Source organism: Parasteatoda tepidariorum, chromosome X2 (assembly GCF_043381705.1).
Source record: "Parasteatoda tepidariorum isolate YZ-2023 chromosome X2, CAS_Ptep_4.0, whole genome shotgun sequence".
NCBI lineage: Eukaryota > Metazoa > Arthropoda > Arachnida > Araneae > Theridiidae > Parasteatoda > Parasteatoda tepidariorum.
The window spans coordinates 12,232,255-12,244,781 of record NC_092215.1 but is presented as its reverse complement, the minus strand read 5'-3'; the positions used below and the strand labels follow the sequence as shown (position 1 = coordinate 12,244,781).

The following is a 12,527-nucleotide window of genomic DNA, read 5'->3' as shown; positions in this document are numbered from 1 at the left end:
GAAAATAAGTAATTTTATTCTTAAAGAACTCTAAATATTGTGGAAAAAAATATGTACTTGCATAACACACACACACAGACACACATTTCTATTTTTCCATTTGACAAAAATGGAAATGAGTGCGTTTTATAAGTAATAAATATAAACCTGAGGTTTCTCGCAAACCCACGCATTTCTTTTTATGGATGTAAAGTAAAATTATAAAATGTAAGTAAAATTATTTATTTTTTATTTTTGCTGTGCTTAACACTCCATCGGGCGCGTTGATCTGACAGATACAGGCGTGTCAATATCTCTGCTTTTGTCCCCTAAAACATTTTCTTACGACCTTGACCTTATCAGTATCTGTCCATCTGGCCCCCTGCTACTTTGGAATGCAGTAGTGACCAGTTCGGTGTAGGAGTATTTCCTGTTTCTAAGCTTGCTTGAAATTTTGTATCTGTTAGATACACGCGCCCGATAACGTTTGTCTCGTGAAGCTACATGGAAGTATCGAGATTCCCTGAGCGTTTTTGATTTATCTTTTTCCTACGATGAGTGCTAAACGCTTTTTAGATTTGAAAAATCAGAAAAACCTAGAGCTAGTTCATAGTATTCTATTTAGTGATGGAAATAAGGAATTAAATGCTGAAGAATTTGATGAAAGTGATGCTGACGAAGAAGATATTTTAGAAACACGTGAAGTTGATTGTCATTTCAGTAAAAGTGTTTATAATGACTCAGAACTCGATGATGATGTTAATAATGATGATTTTTATGTAGGAAAGGACAATAATACTTAAATGGGCAAAACAGATAGGAAGAAAAAATTTGACTTAAATTTAGAATCGGATTCAATTATAATAATTGATTTGTCACTTTTATATTATGTATTATTTGTGCATAACTGTCCTTTTTATACTTTTTCAACAGTTTAACATGTTTAATTAAATGTTTTTTACAGCATTTCACTTTTGTAATAGCGTTTGTGATTAGTAAATAAAAATTATTATTGAAAATATTAAAAAATATATAAAAATTAAATAAAAATTAAAAATATACATAAAAAACTAATAAAAGGTCCGGGTGTAAAAGCCTGGACCTAAAAAGAGTAAAAATAGGAGATTTAAGGTAATACATATTAACAGAAAACATACAAAACAGAGATGTATCTGACAGATACATCGCGCCCGATGCCGTAAGTTTCGAGACGCGCCCGACGGAGTGTTAAGTGAAAACTTGATGAATTCAGTAAACATAAAGAAACCAAATTAAAAAAATTCTGGATTTGAGAGAGGAATAAAGTTTAGAATGGCTCAGGAAGTATATTCTTCGTTTCAAAGATATGTTTATCTTGTTTGAATCTTAGTAATGGCTAGGTATGCAATAACTTGCGCACTTTTATTGTTTTTTTTTTCTATAGTACATATTTTACTTTTGGTAAAATATGCTTACATGCGTTTTGTACCGTAATTTTATAAAATTTAAATTCCCGAGAAATTTTAATTGCACCATTTTTCAGAAATTCATTTTACATAGATGTTCTAAAAACTATTTACTGTAGAAATGTAATTTTGTTACAGAAAATTAATTATATGTTTAAACATAATATGGGACAAGAATGTCGTGATCTCAAGATGGGGTTGCTATCATTAAAACAAAACCTAAGACCGTAGTATGATGTAATAGATATTAAGAAAGTGTAATTTGCAAAAATCAGTTATATATCGTTATAGTAGCTCGGTGCAATGTCTTCACAAACTGGCAAGATTTATAAAGTTCAAACTACTCTTTAAATAGTTTAATGACAAAATCGGAGTAATAAAATAAAGTTTAATGACTGATCAATCATAAATAGTTATTCTATACCAGTGTTTCCCAAACTTATGACTTTTGTGTACCCTTTCTAAATTTGTCGTAACGCTGTGTTCCACTAATAAAAAAAATGAATGTATTTTTTACTATAAAAAATTACACAAAAGTTAAAAATCACAAATGGCTGTTGACATCACTAATTATTAACTGTTCACTCTGCAAAAAATAGCCAATTGAAATATACGTTATCGTAAATTTTCATGGCTGGCTTTGTTTTTAAATAAAATTTTTTTAAATGTTCCTGTGTTGCAAGATATTTCGCATAAGAACGCGTACCACCATTAAACTGTTCTCGTACCCCTGGGGGTACGTGTACTACACTTTGGGAAACACTGTTCTATACTATTTGATGCAAACTAATGTTTAAGAAAAGTAAGAATAAAAATACTTTAATATGATTCTCTAGGAAGTAAATAACCACTAATCTTCAAAAATGGCAAATAAATCATTCTATATTACCAAAAAATAAAAATATTGCTCCTTCATTTAGCATTTTGATATTATGAATGCACTTTTAACATTTCAAAATGAGAAAATTGAACCATAAGTTATGTGCTTTAAATAACCTATAAAGAAGTTTAAGTTCCAAGAAAATATTCTAAAAAAAGTGTTGAATTTCCAGCTTGGCTTTTACGTGTTCCACAAAGAGATAATGTTAAAATTTTCAGATTTAGCGCTGATCAAGTGTAACGTTTTGAGATTTAAATGAAACCTTCCGGAAACAAATAGTTTGGAGAAAAGGCCATTTCGATTCGTTCCCCTGAGAAATTCTTGAGTTTAGTGGTTGAAAAAAAGAAGATCTTTCTTGTCAATGAGATCTGTAGGGCTAGAGATAGCATTTTAGGATTGTAAGGTCAAGAAAGTAAAGCCGAAAAAGCTCGATAAAACGATATCAGCGTCATCTAGTAAAGCGATAGTGCACAAGTATGTGAAATGTTTCCCAAACATATCTTTACCAGCTTCTTTCTTTATACTGTTATTGACAGTTCTATACCTTTGTCAGATACTTCCTTTATTTTACGAAATATTTTATTTTGTTTCAAATGCATTTTGTATTCGAAGCAGGAGTTCAGTTTGAAAAACCAATAATTTCTATTTTGAAGTCTGTTCAAGTATTATATTTTGGATCAAACTTTTCGAGATCATACTGGAGAATAATTGAAAAATTATGAGAAAAAGAACAAAAAACTATTAAAATAATGCGAAAGTAAATTAGTAAAATATTATCGTTTTAGGGACAGAAAGAAGGATTAGCACTTCAATAGTAAAAGGGATTCAACTTTCAATTTGCTAATCTACGAAGAGTTACGTGAAAGTAATTTCCTTATTTTTAAACAACTATCACTATTTTTCAACATCCTTATATTCCCGCTCTGAAAAATACCACCTCTAGAATATAGTTAGTGACAGGAAGAAAGTTTTGTAAATGACCATAAAAATACAAGTTTTCCCTATTTTTTCTACAATTAAAAAATATGGCCCGTAACCGTAAATAAGCATTAAGCTTATAGATCATTTGTAATATAATGTCATGCTCCTAAAAGTTATCTTCTGTTCGGGCTTAGGCAAAGAGTGAGGATTGGTTGTAGTCTGTAGTCACCAGTATGGGAGCCCGAAAGAGGTATTATGGCGCCTCCCGGATCAAGCTGAGAACCATTAGGACCGTAGGCAAACGTTATAATCACATCACCATAGTAAGGACACGGGGGAGTTATAAAGTTTTATATAGTGCCTGACACGATAAGTTGTATGAATTTTAATTAATAGTACAAAAAAAAAATTTGTTTTTTTTACCTTCTGTTTTTGTTGGATAAAATTTAAAGTCAGTAAAAATTAGAATAAAATTTTTTATCATTCTATTCATATCAATTTATTCTAATACTTCTTTTTTTATCACAACTCTGTGCAAGTATAATATTCATTAAGGTAAACTTTTATTATAATAATAATAAAATACCTATTCAGTTTTAAAATTTACTAAAATACAAAATTATTTCACAACTGTTTTTTTAAGTAGAATTTAAAATAAATAAAATATGTATAAGTCTTCCTTAAATGGTATTGATATCTAAAAGTTAAAAAAAAATAATTGCAATATATTCAAACCCTTAGGAAAATTTACTATAGATTTGCGATAAAAATGTCATAGAATATCTTTATGGTGTTTTGCCTATGGTAAAACTCTATCACTCAATTCTGCCATAAATATATGGCAAAATTTTACCATTAGTGCATAGCAAATTTCTGACATAAGCGTATGCAAAAGTGCATGGTACAATTTTTCCATAAGTAAGTCCCCATTGGGACTTACTTGTATACATATCCTGTGGTATTATTTTATATAGCAAAATTTTTGGGATAAAAATGTGTTGTGCTACTGAATATGATTTTTTTCATACGTTATGGGAACATTTCTTCACTGCCCTATGGAATTTTTTCATAAAACTACACTTAGGCAGATTTATACATGTACGAAGTTCATTAAATTACGGAAAGTTCTTTTCCTTTCGGAGCTTTTCACAAGAATAAATATGAGAAAGATAAATTAAGGTGAGAAATTAAGTAATTAAGATACATATGTAAGATAATAATTATGTGAAAAAGCAAAGTACAATTTCCCCAGATCATTCAGATCTTTATGACAAAAACTAATTAGAAAACATAAATTAAATAAAGGTAATATGATTGAATTAAAAATAAATTGAGGGGGAAGTTACAGATTTCTTGTTTTTCTACTGCTCATTAATTCAAAATGTATCAACACATCAAAGATTCGGCACAATATCGTAGAAGAAGACAAAACATAACATTTGTTAATAGTGATATTCATGTAACATTGTTGTAACCGGGGGAGATAATTTGTTTCTAAACGTTTCTAAAATCATGTCTATCCAAAATCAAGTAGAAAAGTTCTCAAATGTAGAAAAACGGTGTTCAAACTGATAGGATATTATATATATACATATACATNTAAATAACCGTTAACTCTTAAGATTATGTCGTAGCCTGGTACAACCAAAGATAATGGTATTTTTTCGCAATGAATGGAGCTGAAAGTAAAAATTAACGATCAACTCTCGAATTTCACAGAAATTCCTTAGAACGCATCTAAATCATTGAAATGTGTTGTATTGAGCATAGTAAATTTTACGTTTGCATGCATTTCTAAGACTCTCAAAGTTCAATGTCTTCGAAACCCTCGTTTAAAAAGTACTTACAGGCTTATGACTAAAAATTGATTACTAAGTTTAATTGAAAATAAATTTTTGAAAGACCGAAAGAAAGTCCAAACTATTACAAAGTTACAGTTACTAAATTAATAAATAATTTGTGTATAGATAATTGTCCACTGGCTAACATAGTGGAATCAATTTTCTGTCGTTAGAAGAGGTCCTTTTAAGGTGTGGCTTATTATGATTTCAGTATTAATACACGATGAAAAAGCATCTTACGTTTTGTAGAAGATCAAACAAATAGCATTATACTATTCAGTCTTAAAACCTGAAATTATGCGTGTGCGAGAAATGATACCCCTGAAATTATATCAACGTGTTTCAATATTATGTTTTCTAGAAACCTTTGCAGTAATTATGTGATATTAACCTCTCACGTTTGATTCGTACATATAATACACGTTTCACTACAAACAGTATGTTTTATAACAGTGTTATATCAGTTTGATTGTGCATTTAACACAAGAAAAAGCATAAAAGCAATCAAGTTGAAGTGCTACAGTGAATTGAAATTATACTACTTATGATAAATGGTTCTTTAAATAACTGGTTTGGTATTAAAATGTTTAAAAAAAATGAAATGATATTTGTGTTGATCATTAATACTCATAAAAACAAGAAATTAGATAAACAATAAAATAAATTAATGAAAGTAATTCATAGACAAAATTACATTTGCTATTGTCCTATGGAATATTTCCAAAGTAACAAATAAAACAATATAGTATCATTATAAAAGAGCGTTATATGTGTAATATATTGCCATCTAGAAACAATCTTTAAGAACTTAAATATTCAAAAGTAGGCTTAAGTTAAATCTTTCATATTTAAAAATTTTCTTTAGTCACTTGAAAGATTTATACATTCATACCCCTTTGAAATACACAGATTTTATTTCGGTTTTAAAATTCATATTTATCTACTTACGTAGAATCTAATTGCACCATTTTATCATTTCTCCCTAGATGCCTGTTATTTCAATTAAATATGTCTTTGAAATTTCTATAAACTTTACATAAACAAAAAATTAAAAACTAATAAAATTTTACGATAAAAAATAAGCAAAGAGTTTTCCCTTTTTTAAACATTCCTTATTTTTTTTCATCAATTAAATAGTAACTGAAAAAATACTGCTTTTGCTTTATCATAAGAATTTTTTTAATTGCTTCTTTCATAAATATTTTTCTCCCATTCAAATCTAGGTTTTCGAAAAATTATCAAGACAATTTTGTTTTTTGTGTTTGAGAAGCAATTTTAGTTTCTTTCATAAATAGATTGAAAACTTTAATTAATTTTAACTTTTAGACTTAATTATTGTAATGTTCTGATAGTTTAAAAAATATTTCAACTGTAGGCAAATTATTAGTAAAAGTATTCATAAAACAATTTTACATGGAAGTTAAAATTATTTAGTTTTTCTGTAACATTAGAAAGACTGATAAAGCCAATTTGTTTCCCCAATTGCCTTTTTTTGCTCTCTTAGTATTGAGTATTTCTCAGTATTTGATCAAATTTTGAAGTTTATTTAATCATTGTGTTAGCTTTATTGAAACGTATCTATAAGATCTTATAATGGAATGGGGCTTGGCATCTTCCCCGTGAGATTTCAAAATCCAGCGTCAATGACCCGCTTTTCATTTTTATATTTTTCTAAATTACTTCTTTCCTTAGTTAACTTTTTTTAGTTCAAGTAACAGACTTAAAAAATTGACTTGAATTAAAAAATTAAGACTTGATTATTAATGGAACCCTGTAAATATCATTTTCTTCTTTTAATTCTTAAAAAGAATTATGAGAAGGAAACGGTTAAGCTTAATAAAACAGCTCTTGGATGTAAAGCAAGGCATAGGTTATTTACTCCGAAAGTTTATGGTTTTATGTCAAGAATTTTCAACAAATGATTATATTGACGAAAACATTTCATTCTTGAAAAAATTATAAGAAAGAAACGGTTTAAGGTAATAAAACAACTTCTGCATGTAAAATAGGGCATAGGTCTTTCACCTCCCCTCCCCAGAGTTTATGGTTTTAGTTCAAGAATTTTCTATAGATGGCGCATCAAATCCCACTTTCCAATTTTTCCGCTGCATTTCATAGTTAACAAATTTCGCCTTTTGATTACAACATATAATTGCATTTTATTCTGGCTTTTTAAATTATACCGTAATATAATTTTCTTTTATTGAAAAATTAGGAAAATTTGTAGTGCAATTTTCAATTGCTTTGCTTTGACTTACAAGTTTACTATTTCCAGCGCCATCATTTATAAAATTAACTTGCACATGATTTTTTTTAACTTCTACCATTTTCTTGTTATATATATATTTTTTAAATGTTGTCAGTCTAATTTAGAAAACCTTTTATTTAATGATACTTCCATACTAAATATCTCAGTATCCAGAGATGCCAAGTAAAAATTGCATTTATTGGGACCAATCCATTTCCGGAGAATAAACAATTCTAGTAGCACTCAGAGACATTAGAAGATCGAAAACAATAATGCTAATGTATTTTTATCCGAAGCAATAGCAGAAATTAAGCAAACTATATTCATTGTTTTTCTTCTCTTGCACCCAAGAGACAGGGTTTGAGAAATTTCGCGAAAGGGCCAGCTATCCTAGATAGAATAATGACGACTATCTATCATGCAAAAGGGCATTTCCAGTTAGAAATATATGAGCGCATTCCTTAGGGGAGGAAGATGAATATTCTTAGTGCGTGTTCAACGTAGGTCACCTGACTGAGATTTTGTGGAATCAAACGTCTTTCTGTCATCTGCTCTCTTCCTGAGCGATCAATAAAAATAAAATTTTCTGCATTTGGGAACTGTGAAGGAAATCTCTACAATATTTTCACTCCTTTTGCAATAACATACTCTAAATCAGTTTTTGGAATTAAATATTTGCACTGACTCTATGCAAATATATTTCAACGTTTTCAGATCTGAAATATTTCTTCTAAATGTGTCTTCGATCAATCAGAGAGTAAGAAGTATGTTTTTATGATTTGTAAATATCTCTGTTCTTAAAATGATAATGCTGTTATGAAAAAGAAACATTGTTAAAATAAAAGTACTGATTTATATGAGCTTTTATTGAATAGAAATAATTATTCTTGCATATTAATTATTATTTTTTTATTTTATGAAAATCAGAATAAACCGATTGAGCGAAGTGCACTAATTACTGTGACATTCGAATAATTTCTTTTGCTATATTCAAAGAATGCAAATTTCAGTAAAAAAATATCAGGAATAAATTTTTTTTTAAGAATCTCTTTTAAGTTAAATTTAAAATCCCCTGAACAAATAGAAGGAGATTTGACAAAAAAATAAAAATAAAAATGCTACTTTTTTGTTAATTGGGGTCTGATGGAACATTTTAAAATTAAGAGAAATTCGCATTAAACTACTAGCTAGAGCATACATATTTTTAAAGTTGAGAAATCAGACAAACATTATCTCTCAAGTTACTTTTATTGTTGGCAAATTTAATGCTGTGACCGCCAAACTTTGATAATTGTTATAATCGAAAAAATATGGTCCCAATAGTTCCATCAAGAGTTTCTATTTTTAGTTTATTGCTATGACCCGTACTGGTAGTTTTAACTGCAGACAATATTATTGCAGTACCTCTTTATGTACTTGTTAATAAGAAATGCAAACATATTGCAAAGTTTTTGACAACGAATTAATAGAACGGGAGTCATGACCCAGTCAATTTGATGATGCAAAATTTTTTTGAATTTTTGATTCGTTGTAGTAGAAATCCTCCTGAGCAAAACTTCTCATGGGCTCAATATTAAAAAGTAAAAAGATTTTGAGGTATGGAGTTTTGAAATTTGAAACTGAAGTTCAATATTTTGAAATATGAGTTCATTGAGCAGAAATGGCTCGTAAAACCTACGTAACATGGACATTTTAACACTTTGTATCTCGCAATCTGCTGCTTTTTTTGGCATTCGTTTTTTGATCAGAAAGATTTTAATGACACCATATCAAAGCTTTAACCAAATCTACTGCTGCCCAAGCCACAAATGAAATGTGCAGAGTTATGTTATTTTAACATGTTAAAAATTGCGTACCATAATTCTAGTAGTTTTTGAGAATATTATTATATTAAATAATAATAAAAATATATGTTAACTAAAAACTATATTTTGAATAAAAATATCTTGTTTACTCAAGGGTGTGGATTAGTTTATAAAACTAGTTTACTCGAAGCAATGGCAAAGCCTCCTTTTGAAGACTTCAACAGGACAGGCTATTCCTGGTTTGCAAAATTTGGTTCAATAGAATCAAGCCACTTAAGTTCTAACTTTCTCCTTTTCAACCACACTGTTAAAATTTTCATTCTAAAATCATGGTAAAATAACTGGAAGCCGATTAACCGTAAAGTTTACGGTAAAGACCATTTTTCTTCCTTTATGTTTTTGGAACCATTTACAAAAAGTACGGTTATAAAACCTGAAATACAAAACTATACGGATTTTTAACAATTTACAACTAGTATTGGAGAGTGCCGGACACTGGAAATTCTTCATGAGTTGAAGGGAATAAAAGAAATATTGTGGTGTCAACACTAGGACTCGAACTCCAGTTCTGCCGGTCATGTTAATTGATAGATAAGCCAGCTCTACTATGATATGTAGGCAGTTGCAAAGAAGTAGCTTCAGTAAGTTTTTCTAGTTTAAATTCTTCGATACTCGATTTATTACGCCATTTACAAAATAAGTCATTTTAAATGACAAACTTTTGAACTAATGCAATTTGCATTTTGTTTTTCATTATTTAAGTTATGCATAATACACCGTTAGCAATTACTCAATCTAAAATTACGGTAAAATAACTGGCAGCAGTCTGCCCATCCAATTAACCGTAAAGTTTACAGTAAAGGATCTCTTTCTTTTTACGGTTTTGAAACCATTGACAACTAATATGATTAAAAAATAGGATTACAAAACTATACTTTTTTTAAACCGTTTACAACTTGCACGGTTACAAAACCGCAGTAAGGAAATTTAACTGGACATTGGAGCTAAATTATTAGTAAAATACTGGGCTTTGGAGTTTGGTTGTGGTTGAGTTATGCTTTACTAAATGAACCGAGGATAGATTAAATAGTTTATCTGGTAGCTTCACTTATCGTAAGAGATGGGAAATACTATACTTTTTTGTGTTAAGCAGCTTTATGGTGTTTCCATCTATGCGTGAATTAGAGTATCGTATTATAATAAGCTAGGTTTGCAAATTAGGGAGTGCAGGAGACTGGTAATTCTTCATGAGTTAAAGGGAAATGCGGTAATATTGAGGTGTCATTGCTGGGATTCGAACCCCCGCTCATGAGATTGACAGATTAGCCCGCACCGTTATAATATGTACCCAGCTGCACTTAACTCAGTTGCCTCATTATGTGGGGATAATTGGTGCAATAAAATTCTGGTTGTATATCCATATTAGGTGAAACCAGTTAATAAAAGGTGGTTTTTATCACAGTTAGCAGTTTGAATAACATCTTATTTATGGTTATTTGATAATTTTGTTTGAATATGGCAAAAAAAACATTTACATAAAATACTGTCTAACCTATCTGTCGAGAAATTCCTAAGAGTACGCAACTATTTATTATAAAATATAATACATTATTATAACTTAACACTTTTTCCTTTAAATTTTACTTACAAGTATGAATAGCGTTTTCTTTCACAAGAATTTCTAGAACGTAAGTACATTACATTTCATAGAATGAAATGCATTTAAAGGTTTTTCATAATGTACGTTTTAAAATAAAATATTTTAAGGAAGAAAGTTTTTGGTCATCTTTCTCAAAATATAAATTGTAACTTTCAGAAAGTGAAAAGACTTAAGCTCTTTATGAAATATTCATGTGAGATATTTTATTAGATGAACCTAAAAGTTCATCTTTTAGTAGATGATCCCACAAAAGCGACAAAAACGTATGCTTGAAATTTATCAATGAACCCTATCACACTTAAACGAAAACTTTTAAAAGCTCGAATTGCAACGATACCATCAAGCAATAAAACATATTTTTATTGCTTTCAGCTTTCAGGAAGATGCGAAAATGAATTAGAAATAAAGTTTCTCATGAATTGAAACTCCGATGTAGAACAAATTTTGGCTATTTTAAGGTAGACCACAAAACCTACACTTTTATAGGTTTTTCGGTACTTTACCTCAATATATAAAGCTGTCAAGATGAAAATTCCTATTACGAAAGCTGATATTGTAAGACTTTGCATTAACTTACTTTATTCTTTTTATGGACAATGATTTTATGGATATATTTTTGAATAAACACTTACTGTTAATTTCTTGCTTTCCTCTGATTAATAAAAAAATATACAACTACTGGTCTGATTCAAATTAAATGCCCAATTTTTCAAATAGTATATTCGAGATAAATAGAATTATTTGTTCTAGATTAATCAAATTTCAAAAATCACTAATCAAACAAAATATCAGTCATTCGAGCATTTTCCTTTATTCAAGAATAAGAAAATATAGCAATAATGCGAATTTTTTCAATTTTTTTTTATAGAATGTATTTAAGGAATTTTAATCCTACACCGATAAAGAAAAGAAAGAAATCCAAAAAGCTCAGTAATTAGTACCAGAAGGGCATAGATAATGAATTTGATAAAATTAGCACTAAAATATCGCTCATGGGCGACAGTCGTGGCACAACTCAAAAAAACACGATTTTCGAACTAAGAACAGGTGTAAATACGGAAATACACATTCTCTCAGCTGCAATACTAGCACAACTCATAATTCAATTTGAAGGTAATCTTCTTTTAAGCAAACTAAAGCACTTATTATGCATTTACCTCACAATGAAAACTTTAAACCTACTTATCTCAAAACATGATTTTTTTGAGTTGTGCCTCTATTGCAACCCATGAGCGATATAGTTTTATATTATATGATATGCCAACCGAATAGTTTAGGGGTCGGGGAACTACTCTTGAATCAGAAAGGTTCTGGGTTCGAATCCCAGACAAGACATGGATGTTCTTTCCTTCTCTGCACTATCTGTCCTGTGTAATAAATATCTACTAAGAAATATTTTTGTATGGAATTATCTTAGGAAAATTTAACTTTATAATTGTGCGTAAAAAATGCTTTAATTCACTTAGGAACTGCTAAAGATATAGCGAAATATGCAAAAACAAGCACTAAAGTTCTAAATTTTGGAGCTCTCTTCTGATCAAACTATGGAGACCAAATTTCGCTGATTGCTACTACCCCCTTTATGTTGCGGATCAAAAATCCGAATCTGTCAAAAAAAGGTATGTTTATTCAGAGAAAGTACGTGTTTGTGCTTGATTTCGCGGTCTAAAATATCGCCTGCTCTTATTAATTAGCATATTTGAATTCAACCCCTCGAGGTCATTCAGATTGAGTATATATATATATAT

At 29.4% G+C, this 12,527-nt stretch overlaps 1 protein-coding gene across 1 annotated transcript in view; it reads right to left on the bottom strand.

Moving 5' to 3' along the window:
* LOC107452704 (nephrin-like) overlaps window positions 1-12,527 on the bottom strand; it is a 422,126-nt gene that overhangs the window by 233,897 nt on the left and 175,702 nt on the right. The window lies entirely within an intron of this gene.